Source organism: Zonotrichia leucophrys, chromosome 5 (assembly GCF_028769735.1).
Source record: "Zonotrichia leucophrys gambelii isolate GWCS_2022_RI chromosome 5, RI_Zleu_2.0, whole genome shotgun sequence".
Lineage (NCBI taxonomy): Eukaryota > Metazoa > Chordata > Aves > Passeriformes > Passerellidae > Zonotrichia > Zonotrichia leucophrys.
Window position 1 is genome coordinate 15,899,196 of NC_088175.1, and position 23,850 is coordinate 15,923,045.

Below are 23,850 nucleotides of genomic sequence, written 5' to 3' on the forward strand. Positions count from 1 at the left end.
ATTGACGCTGCTGTAATACTTATGTAATCATTAATTATTGTTTTTAAATACGAGGAAGAGGCATTCCATGTCAGATCTGCCCTCCATCTACTGTATGTTCCACCCCTGATGGTTGTCAGTACCAGTATCTCCTTTGACCTTCTGGTTAACTCCTACTAATAGCCCCATCCCCCTTCTGAGCCAAAGCTTGATAAAATGCCCTTCAGCTTATTAAAGTGAATAGAAATGGTTCAGATGAGTCTCAAGATTACACATCTCAAGCCACTGACACACTTGAGCATTAAACATTTAGTAATTTCTCTGGACTATACCCATGCATTCATCTGAGCACACAGCTACAGACATGTTTTCAGGGAGTTCATTAGCATCTCTGCTGTTCTAATAAGGACTTCCCACCCACACTGTAGAAGGGTTATCCTGCTTTTAGCAGGACTAGAGAAATTCCAGAAAGCTAAGCTCACAAGGGCCATGAAAGCAAAGCTTTTAGTTCATTTCCCTCAAAAAGTTTATTATTCCTGCACCAAGAAGCAGGGTTTTGCCACATATAAATACACACACACATCTATTTTGCAAATTCTGCTTTGAGAATAAATTTGAAATTGATGTCCCAAATGATACCCCCAAACACCGGATAAATCAATGACATGTTTCCATAGTGACATTACACTGCACTGACAATGGCTTTGTCCATGAGGGCAAATGACTAAATCATGTCAGCCCCCAAGCTTGATGAGCCCAAGACAGTCACACAAGTCAAGATCATCAGTTGATAAACTGGAAACAGTTCTCAGAAACTGGAACAGTGTTTTTTACAACTCACCATAAATTGTTTCAAGGCCTCTTTTTTAAAGTAAGCTGCTGTTCTTTTTCACTAATGAATTCTCTCATTTTGTAAGAAAAACAAGAATAAGACATGAGGTTGATGTTTTCCAGAAGCATCAGCTAACTTGAATTTTGGCTGTTGTGTTCTCACTCTCCCTTCCACTGTGCAGCTCTCCAGACCTCACACTGTTTGACCACAAGGCAGATGGACCAGCTGAGTTTTGATCCATCTAAGACCAGAAAATTTGCTTATTTGGAGGAGTTCTATTCACTTTTGGTTGGTTAAGGTCACATGGATAACAAGTCTTCACCTGAATTCCAATGGCAGCATCTAGTTAAGGTTAGAACACAAGAGCAGCAGAGCAGCCTTCCCTTAAGGCTGGCTTATGCTGTCACACAACATCCTGATGCCTTCACCAGCACAAGTGCAGAGCCTAGCTCATTTTTTGAATTCAAAGATGGCACAGAAATATCATGTTCTTATTAAAACATTTTAGTTGAATAGACTATTTCTATATACCTCACAAAAAAAAAAACCCACAAAAAAAATCCTGCTCCTCTGTAGCTGTATCAGTGATTGGTTAAGAAAAACTCTCTTTAATTGTGTAATAGAGGTTGTACAAGGACTTTAGAATATCGGAAATAAAGTTTACAGTGCACCATAGACATGCATTTCTCCCACTGTTCAAGGCAAATTAAAAAAAAAAAGAAAACCGAAATAAAACCAATTTCACACCAAAATAAAATAAAAAAGCCATAGCCAAAAGTTATAAGTCACAACTTGCTCAGAACCTTTCATAGGTTTCAAACTCCTGAAAACACAGTTTGATCAAATCTTTGTTCAGGACAACCCATCAGTGGCAAACTGACTCCTTGCTATCAGTACCACACAATTCCAGCTCTCTAATACATACAAACTGCAAACAGTCAAGACTGTGATTATGTGAAAATTGCTCTAATACTCCTCTGACAGCACTCCAGCTGAGAAGTCTCCCTGAGCAGTGAACAGCTGTTGAGTAGTATTTACATTTACTTCTTATCTTGGAGAGTGCTCTCAGTACAAGCTCTCCAGTATAACCTGCAAAAGGATGACATACTAATGACTATCTCAGTTCCAAACAAAACCCCAAAACAAATAAACAATCACGAGCTATATTGTGAAACACTACACTTTTTAAAAGTTGGAGGGCCAAAGAAAGAACCTTTAAAACTTTCCTTGTGGACTCAACCACGCAAATTTCAGGCCAGATTTTCAGAGAAGTTTGGCTACACAGAAATCTTCTTTGCAGTTTTGCTGAACCTTTCAATAAGTGAGAAGTCAATGCCCCGAGACTAGACACCTCTCCATGAACATTTGAAGGGAGCTGTGCATGTGTGGAATAAGAATGAGGGAAGTTGATGGCCTCTTGAGCAAGAATTACCCATATGTTATGGATAAACAACAGTTTCCTGACTCTTTTTTTATATGTTCAATATCTGTTATCAACAACTTGAATACATTAGTTTTAAGCAAGGAGTCGGATTTTTCCTACATAGAAATGTATCGGATACTGAAATACTGTGTGTTTTGAAAACAAGATTATCCTCATCAAAACAAACAGGAAATTCAGGGGGAAAATAAACCAGAAGGAAATATTGCACTTATCTAAATTGTGACATTAACCTGGGAAACTACTTCAGCTAAACTTGTTCCAAGAGTTGAGTAATACCCCTGAGAAAGCACACATTTCTAGTAATAGCAGCAACTCATAGATACTGTCTGGAAGGAAATTAAGATTATCTCAGCTTTCCTACCACAGCATGACCCAGTCTGAGGTGCACAAACAACATTTCGTTATTTTTCACATGCTGTATTTAGGATTATCGAGGGATACAGGTAAGATACCAGTTAGCTGGAAGTCTATTTTGTTTGATAACAAAGCTTATGCTCTCCAGACTGTATAAAAATTGGGTAATGAGCTAGCAAGCTCTGTTCCACTGCATTTTTATGGGAGGATCTTGGTCTCCTGGTTCACACAAGAGCGAGGAGAAGCAATTTCTCCATATGCAACTGCACTTGGTGCCACTGGGCCACATGATGGGGATGTGCTGCTGGGACCATATGTTGAAATTCAAAACAGACACTTCAAAGCACAGACATGCCAAGGCACCCAAGGTCACAATCACAGTACTTCAAAACAAAATGTTAAAGTCTCTGGCAGACCAGGATTTAAAAGAAAAAAATAAATTAAAGCCTGCTATAAACCTTTCCATGACAGATTCCACTGGTTCATCACAGTTATTCATTACCAGGTAAATAACAATTGATTTCAATGTCCCTGCACACATCCTGACTCAATAAACCATTTTTCAGCTGATGGGCTACAGCTGTCTCTGAGATAAATATCACCCAACTTTAAAACTACATTAGATCACATCCATGTCACCATGACTACTGCAGGTTTTGTTTGGTGACAAAGGTCAGTGAATGTCACAAACTACTTGGCTTATGTAGCTGAATGTGTATCTATGTTGGGTTTTTGCTATTTTAGTATCCATGATAATACTCAAGACAAATATTAACTAATTAAGAAATAAGAAGTGAGATCTATGCAAGAAAAATCTGACTCAGGCCAGTCTTTTCTTGTGTGGGGCACACACCCATTGCTTGAAGTGTGACATACCTTTTCTGTTCAGTTTTCACCCTAAAACGCCTTATATGTCTCAGAAGACAGAGAGCACCCTTGATGTCTTCCACATCCATCCACACCTGACAGGACATCCCTTCTAGTCAGAAATAATCCCTTCTACCCCTGCCAAGAAATAGTACAAAAGAAAAGAGGAACTGAATGCCCCTTCCATCCCCTAAAATTAAAATGCCATGTCTTGCTCTTTCTGCAATATTATCAGGCATTTCCTTACATGTCTATTTAACCCTCTCTTTCCACAGATGCCACTTGAATACCAAGATTCACACAGCTCATCTTAGCATCTTGGACCCAGTTTTCTAGTCCTGCACACATCCTTAGGGTACCTTACAACCCAGCTTCCCTAGCATTTTCAGTTTTTTAAAAACCTCTTTTCTTTCTTATTCTGTCCATCAGCAGTAGCCATCCATACTTATCCCTGTACACTCCACTTCCACACTCTAGCCCTCTTGAGCTTAAGAGCACTGATTGCATCAAATTGGGCATAGTTACATTTAGTGGCTCAGTATCCAGCAAGGACAGGCTCCAGCCATTTGAAATCTTCATTTAAGCTCCCTGCTGAGCTTGCAGGCTTACTGAGACAAGGATGCACTGAATCTTAGATGGACACTGTACTGCCAGTGATTGATTTGTCTGTGCCTTGCACCCAGAGAATACTTCAGGTGCACAATCTGTGATAATCTTGCACCCATCTGTGTGATGTCACGTGCCAAGACCAGGCAGAGGAGCAATGGTCCCACTCCACACCAAATACACACAGATGTGAAGAGCCTGCATAAGCTGTTTATGCACTCCTGACCCAGGAACTCATTTGTGCATGGAAGCACCACAAATTAAAGAAATCTTTATTATCCTGGAGGAGAGAACACCTTTAGCATTCTGCATTATTTTCCTAGACCAATGGGCATCAGGTCAGGCACAGCAATAGTCTGGCCCAGTGCTTCCCAATGGACAGCTGAGCTTGTGCTGCATCATGGAGGCTGCAGCAAACTGCCTTTGCTTTCCTCCTTCTTCTCAAACACTGGCCTAGTGTAATTGCAACACATCCAGACAGGGTTATGTGGAATGATATGCTGGGTACATTTTTGAGGTACTTTTCAAAGCAGAAAATAAAAAGAAGTGTGGCATTTCTTCAAATGTAAACAGGACAAGCTGTCTTTCAACAAGCAGTTAGAGTACAGACCTACCTTGTGTAAATTGTTCAATCACATTGGCAGAAGTGTGATAGCACTTCCAGACAATGGAACACAGGTTTATACCTTCTACTTAGCATGAGAAAAGGTAGCTCTTTCACCCACAGAAATATTTGGTTCTTAGAGTAGTTTGTCTCTGAGTAGAAGAGCACTGTGCACAAAGAGGACAAGGACCATTATGCTCTGTTAGTCATATGAGCACAGAGGCAAGGGGGACAAAAAGGGGGAGAGCTTGCACTAGACTGGGGCATGGAACAAAAAAAAGCAGCAGCAACAAAGCTTGGAAAGGAGAAAGCTTGGCTCAACACACTGGGGAATGTAACTGCTTGCAAAAATCTGAAGTGTGCAAAAACAAAAAGTATCTTAAATAACTCTTAAGTAGAAGAAAAGGATGAAATTAAGCAAAGGAAATTGCAGTTAGAATGCCAAAAACGTATTTCTTTTGAAGGATTTTGTTCTGTGAGTTATATGTGATGAAAGACATTAAAGACTACATGCTGGCAATATATTGATTAGGAGCAAGGCTGAACTGGCCACTCTGAGTTTGTTGTGTCTTGCCTCCCACCTCTCCTGTTTTTAAGAAGTTAGGCACACTTTTTTCTTTCTTCACCTTCAGCATCAGACAGATGCCAGAATAGCATTTGATATTAAGCAAAAGCCTCACACTGGTACCTTTGGAAATGAGCTCCAATGCCCTAATTAATCCAACACATCCTTGGCAATGTCTATAACCCTTATATAGTCACAGCAGTGAGAATCATGCAATCATGAAATCTAAGCAGGAAAACAGATGGTCTTAAATAAAAATTTTGTATGTAATTCATTTTACAACATGGTGCAAGGTCTCCAACTTGATAAAGAAATGGGAAGGAGCAACTCTGAAGGGATCTTTGGCTTTGAATTCCTGTGCTTAATTTGGTTTATAGATTAAAATGAAACACAAAGATTCAAATTCAAATGAGCCCACAAACACATAAGTGTATGCCACAGAACTGGGATGCAATTTAATAAAAGTGGGATAGCTCTCAGAGGACAATGCAGTGATTTTCATTAGTGCATTTCATTCTCAGGAAGATGCAAGCAGTGGCACTTATGAGATGGGAGCACCATGGACCTCTGTAGGACTGGGCCACGTGGAAAAGCTGGACACATCAGCAGTTAGGGTGCTTGAGGCCACAGCTGAAGCAAACTCCTATAGTTTCTCTAAGGAGTCCATGTTGGAACTGTCAAAAACCACTTTAAATTCTAGATCCACTGAGCAAAAGCACAGCAGAACTGTAAGGGATGCTCTGTGTCAACACCTGAGATTTTCAGCAGAGCCAAGTACATGAAGCCATGCATGTAGAGAGGGTTGCCTCAAGGTGAGGCACATCCAGCAACTTGTAACAGCAGAGGGGTTACAGGGGAAAGAAAATGTCACAGAAAGCTCACAGACATAATCTAAAAATTATCTACCCCATGATAAAGTTTCCAAATGAATTTCATCAGCACATCATTAGTAAACTCCATTGATTTGGAAAAGAAAACAATTAATGCCAAAGCAAACATCTGTGACATCTTTTAATATGATACTGCAAACCACAGAAGCATAACTTAATAGCTAAGCATTTTAAAATACTCTAAGTTTTGCTGGAGCATTGAGGAGAAGTCTTTAAGATGTGAGCAAAAGTCATCCAGCACACAGACCAGTGGTATTACATGCACCTGTGCTCTGTTACAGGAGTTGTCACAATAACAGGAGCAAACACAGACTCTAAAGTCTCAGGAGGATACCTGCTACTAAGTGATACATTCAGAGGATGAGAGAACTAAAATCTGCACACCAAATGCAAAAGAGAGCGACAGTTAATTGCATTTGTTCACTCTCAGCCTGTGTAAGAGTTTGTTTCCTCAATGACACACAGCTTCCCGTCAGCTTTACCAGCTCTCCTTCCTCAGTCACAGTGAGGCATCTCAGCTGTGCCATTACACCTGAAACTGATGGACCAAGTCAGCCAGTGACCAGCTCTGACAGCACTCAAGCTGTGGGAGTATCCAAGAAAGGCTCTGAACAAGTCCAGTGCTGCTTTGTCAGCAGGCACACAGGTGTGCATTGCCTTCTTGCAGGCATCCACTGCCCATCTCTCTCCTTTTGAAAAACCCAGGAAGCCATTCTAAGGTATGTCAAATTTCATCACCTCGTTTCATAACCTGGATGGATACTCTTCAAAGGCTGTAAAGAAACCTGGGGAGCTTCACAGAATCAGCACAGTGGTGATGCCAATGGGAAAGCTGAGTAGGCAAGGTGGATCCATTTAAACCCAATTCTCACTTTGTGGCATTCCTCCAGAGTATTCTTAGGACTCTGGAAACACTAATGCAACACCAAAGGATACAAAATAACCAAAATTAGTTTTTCACCTGTGGGGTTTGCTGAGTTGGGAGGGAGAATAGCCTTGCAAAATGTGGCACTTAAGTCTAGCAACCAAAACCTAAAAGTAAAGTACTCTTCCCAAAGTACTCTCCCCTTTGACATCTTTTGCAAGGAAGGAAAATAAATAAAAAAGACTCAGGGACAAACATGAAATATGTTTGCCTTACACATTTTCTTCTTACTCTTGTGAGTCATTCCTCTTCAAAATAAAAAGAAAAAGAAATTCAGGGGAGCATGCCACAAGGCAGAGAGAAGTCTGCCATTGAGATAACATATGAAAGCCTGTCTTCATAGTTCATCATCCTAAAGTTCTGGGTGGCTTTGAGCCCTTGCATGAAACTGTTATTGCCTCTGAGGAGGAAGAAGGAATCAATGGCAGGGAAGAAAAATTGTATGCAGCCCTGTGCATTACTTTTATTGCTGTTCAAGGAGAGAAATACCAGAACCAGGCTTCTGGCTGTTGAACCAGAATCCACTGCAGACAGAGATATAAAGTCAGAAAAACAGGATTACAGAATTTCTGGGCCATCCTTTACTGCCCAACACAACAGCCCACAGGACTCGGAGAGCCCCAGCCACAAGAGGTGGGAAACTGCCTCAGCAGCTTCTTCAATCACTAAACAAGGACTGCAGCCTTGCACCAGAAGAAAAGCAATTGGATATTGCATGTCACCAGGTGTATTTTGCTGAGGCAGGTTTTTTATGTGCTTTTTTCCTATCTTCAAATGAAAATATTGTCAGCAGGGGAAGTCAGATCATTACACAGCAGAAATTAACTTCAGAGCAAGATGGTCAAACTCAGTCCTAGGCCAAGCTACATGCAAGCCTGTGGAATGCAGTGGACATTTTGCACTTTCACTTAATGGTCCCTGGAAGTTTCAAGAAATATCAATAACCAAGAAGTATCAATTTAGATCACCTCTAGATTCAGTATTCAAGCTGACAAAACTTGTCTCAAATATGAGCCCATCCCTACCACATTATAAATCAATTCACAGTAATAAAATCTTATTTGTGAGGGGGGAGAACCACAGCTGTGGATCTCCAGCCAAGGAGAGCTCCTTTTTTTTCCATATCCTTCTGCAGCAGCTTGTAAGGCTGCTTGTAAAGACAGCAGCACCAAAGAGTCAGAGTGGAGAAACTGGAACGAGAGACTTGAGCAAGCAATGAGAATGCTTTCAAAAGGAGTGAATTTGCAGCAGAGACTAATTACACATTCAGTGCTGAATCAAGTGCTGTCACCCTAACATCCCACTACTCCACATTTCTCTGGGGCTAGGAAACATCTCTCACTACCAATAAACTTCCACCATCTTTCCACAGTCTAGGCAAGGAGTAACTTCTATTCAGTCCTTGTTTTCAGGATTAGACTATCACTAAACCACTACTCATTGTCCTTTATGAGCACACAGATAAAAGGTCAACAATTCACTTGAATTATTTTTCAGTAGAAAGGTTCATAGTGAAAACTCTCAAGCTCTTCCTAGAGTTGCCAGTTTACCAATCTAGACAATATTTACTTGTGTTCAGGAGATGTTTGACCACATTAGTCTGTGGTCTGCCTTCAGACAGATTCCTGCAGCTTTCAGAATGCATTACTGCTATCATTCATAAAGGGATACTGTTTATTTTCTCATTGTCTTTATGTGGGACTTTTTCTGGTTACAAATTATCTATGAATGTCCTTAGTTCTTCTCTGAACACTATTAATCTCTGCCCATTTAGTAATGCCTAAGTGTTTACAAGTGGATACAAATCTGAATACCAAGCAGTTTTAAAAAAAGGTGGAAGTGCTTCATTCTTGCAGTCAGAGCACACTGCTTCTTGAAAGATGTTTTAAGTTCCCTCTCGCACAAATGTGATACTCAACCACATCATCAGTAACCTTATAACAAGGCTAGGATACCTTTTCCTGTTCAGCGCTCATTTCAAATGTGGTCCTTTTGGAATGCCAAGAAGCAAATAGGAACCCATAGTTTCTGTGGGATTTTCACATTATTACCATAGGAAGAGTCTATATTTTGTAGTTAACCTATCAGCTGGAAGTTCTATCTCTACATTAGAGGTTAGATAAACTGTAGGTACACCAGGAAAGGATTATATATTTTAGTTGAGCTGTACCCAATAGCTGATCTTAGAAGACAAGTGACACAAAACTCATCCATAGTCTCCAATTAAAATTTATAGATACATACACCAGCTAGAAATAGGAATCTCAACTCTGGACAGATTGCTCCTTCTACACTGACCACAGATTACATAATCTGGGATATTTCACCACAAGTTTGAATCCAACCTAAGAAAGCTTTTTTTCCATCTTCTCAAGGGGTTAAGAGACTGATACTGTGAGCCAGAGCAGGCTTTCAATACCTTTTCCACAAAATAAAGCTAAAAAAAAAAATCCAAAGCAATTTCATGAAGCAACTTTAAAGGGAACTTGATTTCTACCCTACTCCCTCCCTTAGAACACAACAACTATTGACTCCATCAGCACAGAAACATGCTCTTGACCTGATGCTTGGCAGTGAGTACTAATACAGCACTGTGTAAAATACCCAGTAAAGTATGGGATCTTAATCTAAATTCTCTAAAAATTTTGTCATATTTTCCCTAAGAGTTCTCATTTTCTTCATTGCCAATTTGTGACCTCAGGACACAGCACCTTCTGTTTTTTTTAAAGGTAAAAAATGTTGTCATTATATTGCAAGAGTTCTATTGTCATTACAATGCAAGGGTTCCATATTGCTAGAGTTCCATACCTCCTTGATGTTTCTTGCAGGCAGCTCCTCTGGGCACCGACTCCTCATTGTCCCCACAGCAGCCACTGACTGCAGTCCCCACCAACCCACTCTTTTATAACACTCTGCTGATTGGCTACAGCTGTGGCCTGTTAACATCAGGCCTGCTCCTAATCCTTAATAATTGGCTCAGCTGCAACTCTTTAGGGGTAAGATTACTTTCTATACTACATTTATTTACTTATGTTCTATCCCCCTACCAAGAAAAGCCCAATGGTTTCATTTCTGAAACATTTCTACAGAGCTGTCAATTGAAGATAAACTACACCTGCATATTTCAAGTTCAAAAACCTTTGCTTAGAATTCACCAAATGTGTATTTCAACACTGTACAATATCTGTTCCTTTTTTAAATAGTGTGAAGCTCACAGCTTTTTATGGTAGGGAGACAAAGCCACCAGAGCACCAAAGCAGATGGGTTCAGCTGCAGCTATGGGTTTTATTTTGCCAGAGAGACCCCAATACTGAAAGTTTTTCAAGTATGTGTCCTAGTGACAGCATTACAAAAATAACTTAGAACCCAACACATAATTATGTGCATTTATTTCAACCTTCCATTACTGGAGATAACAAGATGAATCGTGCAATGTGAACTTTAACAATCCTGTAATTACAGCCACTGAACCGTATGTTATTGAAAGAATTGTGCAAAACCCAGATGCAAAAGAATCAATGAGGTATGTAAATAGAAGTGAAACAGTAAAATAATCAAGTGATAAAGAAGTAATGTGCAGCACTAAATAGCCTCTCAGCATCTCTTGCTACCATGTTTAGTGAATACTTTCATTTTTTCTTTCAGGTTATCACTTTCTCCACTACCATATTTTGTTCAGAGGTTATTCTCATAAGTGGCCTGGCTGAAAATACTCTGATAGCTGCTGTAAACACTTGAATATAACCAGAATTCTATAAATACTGTGATATCTTCAGTTTGCACAGATGAGAAAGACTCAATTACTACAGGTAACCAGGATTAGAACCAGTCTTACGAGGACCCAGGAACTTCAGGCTGGCCCCACGAGATGTAGCACTCTCCTGAACTCCAGCATTTAAGCTTGGGAGTTATCCTACCCCTGGGATAGGCTGGCTTTTAGAGCCAAACTACAGACACCAAAAGCAGACTATGGTCCACAGGCAAACTGAAATTCCTGTTAATACACAGCACAGCCAACTATTTTAGCAAGATTAACTCATCTTCTTTATGAAGGGTAAGGATCAGGAGGAAAGGACAAGTTGTTCCCCTCTTTTCCCCAGAAGAGCTATTTTGTGACATACAGATATCTGTATTTCAAGCAGTCTGAAGCTATTTTAGTCTACAGAAGAAGAAACATGCAACCTGGATTTTAACAAGCCTGATGCATCTTAGCCTCTTCTGAATGGCCTCTACTCCATTTAACCTATTATTTGACTTCTAATTTTGACAGCACAGAGTCAAGGGACTTCTTTAACCCCAAGTGTCTCTCCCTTCTACACAAACACATCAAGGAAGGAAAACAACAGACTATTCTAACATCTCACAGCATACCAAGAACCCTGGACCTTGTCCTGGCATTCAAAACACAGCCATTTAATCAAGTTACCACAGATCAGTAAAGCAAATGGTATCTTGGGGCGTGATATGAAAGACTGGAAATACATTATAGGCTTTCTACTCCTAGAAGCAAGAATGTAATACCTTCCCTACTGGATACTTGGAAAAATAGGAAAAATTTTGCATTAGTCTAGACACTAGCCAGTACCAGCAACCAGCATTAACTCTAGAACCAGCTTTGGAGGTCAGGCCTCACAGCTTGCAGTGCTCACCGTGCTGCTTCTCCACAGCTTCATGCACCTACAGTGCTCTGCTTGTAACAGCTCAGAGTATCAAGCTACCCTACAACAACCATTTTATTATTCTTGCCTTCCTAATGGTATGGCTGGCCAGGTTTAGCTTAACAGTCCTTTTATCATTCATAGGCCTTTTTGATAGGACCATCTTTATATAAGGTCTAGGTTCACTATTATAGGCCAAAGATGAGACAACTGGGCAGCCCAGCCTCTCATCTTCCAGAGCTCACAAGCTGCTACGCTACTTGTCACCACCATAATTTCCCTTCTTCTAAAAGACAAATCCCCAGTCCCTCCTCTTATTGAATTTCCTGCCTTAAATAACTAAGCATTCTTACCACTCATCAATATCTCAATCTTCATAATCTTCAATTTTCCATCTTTACAATCCATATCTTCTCCCTGATAAACAGGCTCACCATTTTCCCATCCTTTAAGGCTGCCCTCTCCTACGGCACACAGATGTAATTGACCACAATTCCCAGCTGGAGGAAATGATGAAGCCTTCTTAACCCTTGATGGGCTGCAGCTGAGATCTTTATCTCACAAGTAATGAACAACTTCAAGGCATTTTTTGGGTAGAGCCAGAGAGTTTATGCAAATAAAGTGTATTAAAAGTTATGTATGGTGCATTTGACATTGGCTGGTGGGTTTTACTGGGATCTATCACTCATTTTCTTGCAGGCAGTCACACAGCTACACTCATAGCAAAAGATCATCACAGTGTGCCAGTGAGACTCTTTCAAAGTGAGCAGAGAACAGCACTGAGGACTTGACATTTGACTTGACAGTTTGGGACTGTCAAGGACTTGACAGGTCTTGCCATGATTTGAGGAGATATTGAATTCTATATGTTTTAAGTGCTTTTTGATAACTAGAAGTATGTCCTTGTTTGTCAGGTTTCAAAACTTTTGTTGGTATTTAAAATACATAACCATCAGCTAGATATATGCCCAGGAGATATTTCTCAAAACAAAATTCCAATGAAAAATATAATAATTTTTATTTACCCTCCTTCTACATTTCCCACTGGTTAATTATGCATCATGTATTTATTCAGCAGCATCTAATGAAAACATCCTCCCATGCTTCCACCTAAGAATGTCCTGCTTATAGGTGAAAGACCACCAATTGCTGAGAAATCTTGATTCCACAAGAGCTGACAGTCTAAACTCCTTGCACCTCCCATTGATAGGTTAGAACACATCTGTTTGATTAGAAACACAATTAATGCAGGCAGAACAGAAACCCAAACCTGAGTAATTAAATGGGAAAGAACATAGGGAGCCCAACCGCTGTATCCCCTCTCCCCAGGTAGTTTGAAGGATACAGTGTTATACTCTGAGCGCACACAGATAACAGACTGAGCTCCTTCAGACCTTTTTCCCCCAATCAAGTGAAACTAAAGGAAAAATTGAAATTCTCTGTGTACAACTAAAAGATCAGAAATATAACTTCATGGCAACAGTCTGACTCTAAAATGTTATCTATAAATAGCAAACAATTCACAGGCTGCTTCTGCCTTCAATCCTGCAGCAGATGAGTATTGGTTACCTATTTTATATACATATATACTTTTCCTAGAGTTGGTACCATTACTGGTATTTTCTTTCCCCATACACTAGAGGGAAGCTGATTTTCACCAACATCCAACATGTCTTTAATATCAAAAACTAAAAGCAAACGTATTAATTGAAGAGCATGGGAAGGAGGCTCTCCCTGTAAGGCCTTTCCTAAGCTTCCTCCCACCTGCTTGAGCATGCATATTTTATTTCCTCAGGAACAAAATTAAGTCAAAAGCAAAAATAATGTCCCAGACCTCTTCAGGCAGGGTTGACAAGCATTCCTCTTCCTCACATCCCCATGTTATTTTTCATGGAGGTAGCATCTGAAGTCCCATCCAGTGGAGACTCACTTCCAACCATGCAATTTATTCAGCAATAAAGTAGGATAGAAACAATTCTGGAGCTTAAACTGAGAAATGTGAACTTATGATTAAATGATCCCAAAGGATATATCTAAGCCAATATAGTAAACTTAGATGAAGAAGATGAAGACAGATCAACCATGATGCACATTAAGCTAAGGTATTTTTAGTGGATTTCTCTGTCCTGTTATGAAAGTCCAAAGAGAATTTTGAACTGTTCAAAAATCTAAGATGGTATCAAAAAACTACCTATGCTTCCCAACATCTTTTATGCTTTTCTTTTGATGACAATAGCAGCAGGCTCCTTGTATAAGTTGCACTTTGTTAATAATTCTAGTAGCAAGTAAGATGGAATATTTTATTTGTCCTGACCAGTAGGCAAACAACAGACATACAAACTACTGCATAGCCAGATGCTTCCAAGCTAATTAACACCTTTTTAGGTTGGACTAAGCTAAGACAAGTAGCAAAACACATATGCAAAACATGCAAGGAAGGAAAAGGGAAGAAAACACACCTACGCATGGAGGGAAAAGAGAAAAAGATTAGATAAGGGTGGGGGGAATAGCACAGCAAGCATTTTAGAAATCTCTGCTTAGTTGGCTGGGTGAGAGGAGGTTAAGATAAAGGCAAAACCTGTCTCTGAGCTCCCATTTACCTCAGCAGATAAACAACTTTGGATTAAAGGCAGAAAAAAAAGCTGAGATGTCAGCATACTTCAAAAGCAGAACATTTTACTCAGTACACTTTCCATTAGCTGGATTGCTTCTAGCTCTCTCTCTCTCTCTCATATATTCCTCACTGATTTAGCTTACAATAGTGTCAATGACAAAGTTGAAGTTACTGATAAAAGCCTCATGGAATCAGTCTAATCCATGCAGCATAGACATGCTGTTCCCTAACTACACCAAACATTACTGTTGGGTAATTTTCTGCACAAAAACAGAAAAATGAAAAAGACATGCTTAGTATTTTTTCTCCTTCACCCTCCATACATATTTTTATTATCTGTCCTTATGTGGCAGGACAGATTACTGAAATTATTTATCAAAATTAATTTGGGTGGTGTGGGTACCAGAAAGGAAAAATCCCATGCATTAAATTTGATGTCTACAAAGCAAATGTGAGGCCAGATTTCTCTTTGGTATTAAAAAAGCTATTAAAGTGGGAAACTAAATAGGCCTGGAACGTCAAATAATCTAAACACAATTTCTAACTTTATGAAGTCTGAGAGCTGTTCATCTCTGCTTCTGATTTTTGAACCCTCCTTTTTTCCAATAATTTTTTTTTGCTCTGTCACCTTATCAGGAACAAACAGTGGGGAGATGTGATAATAGTCTTCAAGTACCTGAGGCTGCTGCAAAGAAGGAAATAACCCATTCTCCTCATCCAGGGTGGATAAGGCAAGAAATAAACTTCAGCTGCAGCTAAGGAGATCCAAGTCAGATATATTAAAATGTTTTCCATGCTTAAAATATTGAAGCCCTGGCTCAAACTGCCTGGGGAGACTGTTGAGTATCTGTCACTGAAAGCCTCTACAAACAGACTGGATCCTCATCCAACCAGAAAGACATATGTATAATTTGTCTTGCCTTGATACAGGTAGATGAAATGATTTCTTAAAGCTTCTTATTCTCAGCTCCTGTGATCTCTTAAGGCAAAAAAGGTCTGGATTGGGTCTGGTAGGTACTTGTAAGACAGGTCACCTGGCAAATTAGCTGTGGAAAGATTTCTGAGAGTTCTCACCCCTCTAATCAGCAATTAGCCAATATCTCAACTGGGCTATGTTCTATCAAACATAGTGCCAGCAACTTAGTAAAAAGGGAATTCTGATGACTTTAGTCTACTAGGGCTGTTTTCTCAGTCCCAACTCTAAGCTGAAGTCTCAACAATGTTTAGACTGTCCGCGATTTATCCTCTTAGTAAGTCCTTAGATCCCAATTAATTACACTGGGTGTTTCAGGAGGCATATTGGAGAGAGATCTTAATCTAAACGGTGCTTTGGAGTGGCCAGGAAATACAGAGTTGATCAGTAGTACATGCTAAGGGTACATTCCCAGCTCCAGCAAAGGCAAGTAGCTCAAATCACACAGAAGTGAAAATAAGGCAGACACACATCCACTGTGCAGAAATCAGAGAGAGAGAGGGCTCCATTTGCTTTTCCAGTTTCGTATCCGTGGCCAGACTTGAGTTTTAAAGTCATATAATGCATAACCAAAGTAGCTACATTTTGCATGCAATAACTTCAGAAAATCCTAATGAAAGTTGAATATGACAAAATAACATAACCCGAGGTTTTTATGAAGAGAAAACTGGTTTGCTAGTTTGGAAGCTATGAATTTCTACAATTTTAAGAACACTTCAATTACATCTTGAACATCTGAAGCTGAAAAAGGAGGGGAGATTCTCATCTCATTGTGACCTTTCCCACTCCCCTAGGTACACTCTCCTCATTTCTGTAAGCAAGCCTGCCTGATAATGAAAAAATCCAATAGAATTTTCCTCTTTAGGTTTGGAAGGCAGATCATTCTAAACAACACAGAAGCAAAATACCCCATCACAAGCAGACCAAAGGAAACACAGACACTAATTCTGCAGAAAAATCTCTAAAATCAGTTGGAAAAATGTTTTAAGAGTCAAGTATAGTCCCTTGTTCATTTATTGTCTCAGAACACAACCTAATTTTGCATAGTTGGATATGAATAAAATATTCTAAAGATTATATGTCACTTACCTTCACCCAAGTTCCAGCTAAAAGACATATGCCAAGAGAGCAAACAGACTTTCCTATGGTCCTTAGCTACCTTGAGGAAACCCAAATGTAGCTGCTAATCTGAACATCACTGAGCACTTTGGCTCTAATATCACAGTTGTGACTGCAGGACTAAAGCTGCTCTATTCAGTTGTCCTGCTGCTAAACATATAAAAAAATATTGGGCATCCCAAACCCACAAGAATGCTAAGCATCATATGAAAATAAAAAAAAAAAAAAGCAGTCATTGGGTAGGAGCTTACTTGTGCTTAAACCAGTGCCTTCAAAGATTATCTCCACTGCTTCCATGGGAGTTACACAGAAGAAAAATCTGTATGAGAAGGAAATTGGAAGCAGCCCTGCACCAGAGGACTTCAGCAGGTGCACTGTTATCAGAGAGAGTGGGGCTTACTCAGTGTCTCACTGGGCTTTCCAGAAACCTCAGACAATATGAAAAAGGCTGCAAGCTACTACTTCAGGACAGGGTCACTGGCAGGAGCCATCACCTCCAAAAGTAGTCAGTATCAAGAAGGAGCAGGGGGGGAAAGACCGGAATAAACAACACAAATATACGCTGATTCCACACCCACATTTACACAAATGGCACATGAAAGGAGGAAATGGTCACTGAAGAGAAGGAAAGACTGAAGTCAGATGAGAGGAGAGTGCTCAACACAACCCCACAGAGACTACAGCAAATGTAAGGAGCCAAGTGGGGACACTAGAGAAAGAAAAGGCAGAAATTTGATATCACTTTTATTTACAGAAGGTAACGTACTATTAAGATTCTTTCAAACGTTTTTTTTTTTTTTTTCCTAAGCAGTGACGAACTAGCAGCATGCAGGTGTTTTATTTCTAGCAACAAAGATGTTTTGGTGCCTAGGTGTGGACAGGCACATTACAGGGTATCCAATATTGGTTGTGTCTTTACTGGTTCATTTATCAGGCTGCAGACCTCTGCATTTCTCACCAGAAATCACTTTGGGTATATATAGTACCTGATTCTTATTTATACTAAGGCTGCATTACTCATTCAGTGTAAAGAATCCTTATTCTGTGTTACCTCTATACATCTTCTATACCACCATCCCTTTGTGAAAAGGCCTTGGAATAAATGAGAATCACATCTGTAGGTTACAACTAATTATTGCACTTTATCTTTTTACTGTACATGTTATTTCATTTCATTATTGCCCTATTTTCTTGTGATGCCTATTGACAGTGACTGCAGCGAGAACATTACATGAATTTTATTTTCACCCTGGACTCATCAGAAGGCTGTTCCACTGAAAACATAAGGGAAAATCAAAAGTCTATCCAGAGCAACTTTTCCTCCGCAAGTTTACAGAACATAACCACAAGATGTGTCCATATAAGGTGCCCATATATAGTCATGATGGGTATAATAGACAAATCCGGATGTATGTACTATGCACAGGACAGCAATAAACCAATTAAGTAGAATTAGATGAATAAATTTTCAGGCTCTTCATACAAAATCTACCACTTAGAATATAAACTGCACAGCTATTTGCATTTACTTTTAGTGTGTTCTCAGGGAAGTACTAATCACCTCCTCAAATCCCCACATTTCACCAGAAAATATGATAAATTACTCTTCTTCTATACCATATGGAAGGGGATCACATATTTCAATATACTGCAATTACACCAGTTCTGAATCTGAAATCTACAGTTCCAGAATTTACTCTGTGGCTACACTGATAATAATATAGTGCAGGCTTTAGCAGACTTAATATCATTTTTAGGGCACAGTGATACCACATACAGACATAAATCTGTCAGGCAAGATGCAACTCCACACTTTCTCACCTACATTTTTCCCATTTCTAGAAAACCCACACACAATTTCACTCTGCGATGTATGTTCTCAAATTTAACTTTTTAAACTGTTTAAAGTATGGAGAATATTTTTGCCTGAGTGGTCCACAATTATTATTATTATGGAGAAAAAGATATCAAAAGAGAAGAGGGGAAAAAGGAGGGGGGAAAAGGCCTATATGAGAAGAAAAGAGAAAATGTGTAAGATGGTGTGAGAAGAGTGAAAAATGCAGAGGAAAAAAGAAAACATGTCAAAGCCAGTCCACAATAAAAGAAGTTAAGAAAAGGCAGGAAGGAAAAAATATAACACATGTTTACTACAAGATGATATATAAAACAAATATATGATTCTCATTATAATCCCCCATTCTGACAATTCATTACAACACAGCACCTCAAGTATCCATTATACTTTTCCATCTGCTAAAGAATAGATGTTAAGAAAATAAATGTTGAAGTATGGTCTCAACATTTCCTTACAGCCACAGACTTCCCTGTCAACATAGATAAACCCGTGCCAGGATACCTTTCTTATCAGAATATGGGCAACAAACAGTTTAAAATCATGTTAGATTGAAAAGATCATTCTTGTTGCAGCCCCCTCAGAGCAATCACAAGAGCAGCACAAACATATGCTGAAATCAAAACACCTTTGCCTCCTGATAGTGAGATATTAATTATGTACTGGGAATCAGCATTAAGGGAATGATTTCTCCCTACTGACCTATGCCTGCTAAGATGCTGAGCTACAAATTTAAGTACAAGCACCCTGGCCCAATCTCATCCCGGGAATAGACAGATTTGTGCAAATTTTGGTTACCAAGATTTCTGAAAATTATATCTAATGAGAAGTGCCTTGTTGTTTCCTCCTAAAAGAATCAAAACCTGCTGTTGACAGCAAGAGATCTAATCTCTGGGCAGCATTTCCACACTGAAGGAAACACAGTTAATTACAGAGTTTTATTTGTTTATGAAAAATTGTAGGAAAGCAATAAAAGGAAAGGTAAGAACCATTAGTGAAAAATCTTCCTGACAGTGAGCTCTATCTGGCTGTGAAATTGTCTCTTAGAAGAAAAGAGTCCATTGGTCATTTTTAACTGGAATAGACAAAAATCCTATTGAAAGTAACAAAATTCAACACAATTCACTCCGAGCTTCAGAAATTCCTCATTAAGTCTTCTGAAGAGCTACATCCTTAGATGCAGGGTTCTACCAATGGTCTTAAAAACCCTAGGGAAGGACTGCAATTCTGAATTTACAAGAAACAAGTCACAGCACTATTCCCTATTGAAATAACCTATTACTTAATCATTCATACCACATGTACTCCTACTACACTTATCTGGCTTATTAAGTCTTTCTCATTTCTAATTTACACACAAATATTCATGCAGCCTTTCAGTTTTATATTTCAGGTTCATTATCTGAAATACCATTTTTTGAGTTATACCAGTCAAGAGTTATCAAATTGGGATCCATGTCAGAAATATCACTATATTTTTCTGTAAATGACAACTTTGATTTGCTAGTGAATCCTATGCTTTGTAGTTAACAGTCATAAGAATTACCTTATTTCTTGTCTTATATTTTTATGAAATTTTTATAGTTCCTTATTAGTACCTTGATTCTTTTTCTTTGATGTTGAATCTAAATAGTCCTAGAAAGCAGGATGTCTTTGTTATCAGCTATCAGGGAACTGTTTGTTCCCTGGGGAAAGTCCCATTATTTCCATGAACTGCGCTTTCACCTACTGCATAACACTGGCTGACAAATTTCAAGGAAATCTGCTAAGTTTCTTTACTACAAGGCTGTCAGAAGGGGCAGATGTAAAACAAAATTCAGATGTTGCATTGTAAATTAGAATCTGTTAAGTAGGTTCAAATTCCTTACCAGTTTAATTCTAGTAAATTTAATTTATTCCCATTCTAAGCAGGAATATACTTCATCCTAAATACCACATCACTGGGCATGTTAACGAAAGCAGAGCAACACACACAGACTGACTGATGTCATGGGGAGGATTTCTTCAAGTATTACTCCCTATGAAGTGAATAATTTCTTTCTTCTATACTCCCAAACATCAAGGGACTGAACACAGAAAGGGTGCCTCAAAGACTGTACTGCTTCTTGCTACAATTTCCTACTCATTCTCATGCCTTCAAATATACATGATAATGTTAGTGGTGGGAAAAGTGTATAAATTATTATTGGCTAAATGAGCATTCATTTGGCATGAAGACTTTCTGTTTTATAATCCAATCTTTTCACAACTCAAAATCCCATTGCCCTATTATCGTCTTCAATACTGCCTGGGAGAAATGGCAGACCCCGTAATCTTATTCCAGTTCTTTGTCCCATCTTTTAAATACTTCATCCTCGTCTGGTTATGAAAACCAGGAGATAGTCATCACAGCATGGTGTGTTTAGCACACACTAGAGACTAGCTGCTGGAATCTTTCATGAGTTATGATTTAAAACTTGAGAATGATGGATGGCTGGCATATGCCATACAAGTACCCTTTTTTACCTGACCCTTGAGAGATACTTTGCTACTTTCATTAGTTGTAGAATCACACTTTGTGCTGTTATTTCAGTTATAAATAATTAGTGTTTAATTAATTTTGTCATAAACAGCCAAGCAAATACCACAGACTCTACTGAAGTTCACTGGATGATAGGTTTTAATAGCTGTGGCTCATAATCACAATAAAATATTCTCCCCTTATGTGTTGTGAGTAACAGCAGCATTTTCTCATGATGCTTGTTTTTCACATATGAACTCTCTGTAAGCCATTTACTATTTGTTATAAATGAGAGTAGATAAAATTCAATAGACAAACATGTGAAAGCTCTAAAGAGACATGAGCATTTTCTGCTCTGCAGTCAGTCAGCCAGATGTTCTTGCACAGAAACACATACATGCTCATCTCTCCTCACACCTGAAATAGAGATATTTACAAAATCTTACAGACTGTAATTAGGAGATTAGATAGTCTATGTGACTCCTATACAGGTGAAGAAACTTTCTTTATCTGATGAAATAGGTGTGTACACTGCTCTCTTGATAGTCAGCCCTTTTATGCTCTGCAAGAATAACAACTCTTCTGGTTTTCCTGAAGGTGACTTCCATCCACAGGAAGACTGCCAAGATACTTAATTTCTATATACTCCAATATAGTTTAGAATAAAAAAGTGCATGGAACAGAATAGCTGATCCAGTGTCACATATGGCCAAATACTCAGTAAATAATACAGGCACTTAGCATTTTGACTTTGCGAAATAGATCAAAATATTAAAGGAATTGCTTCACCCCATTCTACCATGGAGACTAATGTTATTATTAAAGGGCTATTTCTAAAACCAGTGTACATATTTAACTTTAGTTAGCAAGTCAAGGCACTTTATTAAATGCACACGAGAATTTTATGGCATCCTTACATTTGTTTTCTTTTTCTTTTCAGTCTCCTCAATCTCCTCCAGTCTCAAATATGTAGCAGAGATTTATTATTTTCTATGGGGACTCAGAGAAATGCCATTTCATTTCCCTGTATCTTTCTATTTTTCTAGGATGACTTATGGTTGAGAGCATATTTTCACATGAAAGCCCAAGTATTGTCATCTCATTAGGAAGGAGAGAAGGGCTCAGCACACACAAGGAAGGAGAGAAGATTCAAATCTCAGGCCATTCATTTCTTCTGTAAAAATAACTTCCATAATGCTACATGCATTAGTAAAAAAGAAAACATGGATATTTCCAAAAAAACAGCAATTATTGAAAATCTCGAAGGCTTTTGAACTTTTGGACCATCAAAAGTTCACTCCAAAATTTGCCCCGAACCAGGACACCTTAGAAGAAGTGAAATAGAGAAAACAGCTGGTGAAGCTCTAGGAAACTCCTTGTTTTTCCTTTCACCTAGGGAATAGCCTGCAGTCATGGGCTGACAGGGGAGAGAACCTACCAAGCTCCAGTTCAACCTCTGCTATGGCAAAGGCTAACTCCTCTGAATTCCAAAGGTTCTGACTAAGGGCAAGGTGACGCAGAAAAGCTTTTTTAAAGCTGCAGAGGTATCTGCCAGGATGGGCTGTGGTTTGTGCACATCCACGCGTGAGCTGGGGTCTCATCAGTGCCTGCCAGGTGTGGCCAGAGGAGCACTCCAGGGGCACCTTTGAGCAACAGAAGGCAACCACCAGTGCTTGAAATTGGCTGCTGTCTTCTGGTAAGCAGTAAATGAAACTGAATATATTTCAAACACACATGCCAGTGCTCTCTGCAGAGAAAACAATCCTAGCAGAAATCGTATCTACCTCAGAAGGATGCAACAGAGCGGAAGAAGGTAAGAAAATGGCAAAATGGGGAAGGTTTATGTGCAAATAGAAATTAAACTAAGATTATTCAACTTGGTAGACGGGATTAGGAAGATTTACAAGACCATGAAAGAGACAGAGACAATAAATAGGGAAAAATCACTTATTATTTCACAATAAAGAAGAGAAATCAGATTAGCAAGCCCAAGATTTTTTGAAAAATAAGAGGAAATACTTTTTTTTTATATGATTCATAATTAAAGTTGTGATCACAAGTATAAATGGACTGAAAACATCATTAGAACAATTCACAGCAGAAAATTCCACTGACGACTTAAATACAGAGATATAAATAAAATCTTTGACCTTGGAAGATTTTTTGTGGACATGGGAATGTATTTCAGAAAAGGGTAACTTTATTTTTGCACTGGTTTTATACTTTTTTTTTCTTACTATATTTTAATTTTATCTTCTGACCATGACTGGATATGAACATGAACATCCATCCGTGTATTAGAGCTAATAAACAAATATTTCCCTTCAGTTCATGTAGCAAACAAACATACCCTTCCATTCTATCATTACACTACTGTGGACTTTCAAGCAAGCGTCATGTGGTATACTCCTTGGTGTAATGCAAAACCTGAAACACTCAGAGTTTTGCAAAGCATATTTAAAAATACAGCAACAATCCCATGATGTCAGTGCTGGACCACATCGGAATTCTGACTTTGTTCTGCCTTTCTGGAGACAGCTACACTCATTGTAGTTTTAAGAGTTAAGAGAAAAGGACTACAGTGTGTCATTGTACAAGAGAATGCATTTTTCATGCAAGGCCCTGGCTATAATGCTGACAGCATATTATGAATATAAAAGCAAAGTCATCTTCATAAAAAAGCTAAAAAGAAAATAGATTTGTGGCACAAAGCAGAAATACCCTAGTTGTGGTCTGTAGAGCACAAAGGGTAGATAAGACATTTCTTGGCTGTCTGGGAAGAGCAGTTTCATCATAAAGCTCTCCCTCTGTCTCCTCTTTTCCAATGACAGAATTGCATTAAAAAGAAAGATACAAATGTACAAATTCCTAATCTCACTTTTCCCTGCAAGCCATTGATATTGCTGTCATCAGGATGTTGTGGGTTGAGAATCAGTGAAGAGATGTCCCAAACAGATAATGTATCTTTAAAATGTTTTGGAATCCCTGTAATAAATAATGCATATAACAGCATGAGACATAATATGACTAAAACCTAAATGGCACAGTTCAGGAGTTATCAACTCAGC

General features: G+C 38.9%; 1 protein-coding gene across 9 annotated transcripts in view; it reads right to left on the minus strand.

The window, feature by feature from the left end:
* The window catches only part of NRXN3 (neurexin 3), a 964,874-nt gene that overhangs the window by 281,118 nt on the left and 659,906 nt on the right, over positions 1-23,850 (minus strand). The window lies entirely within an intron of this gene.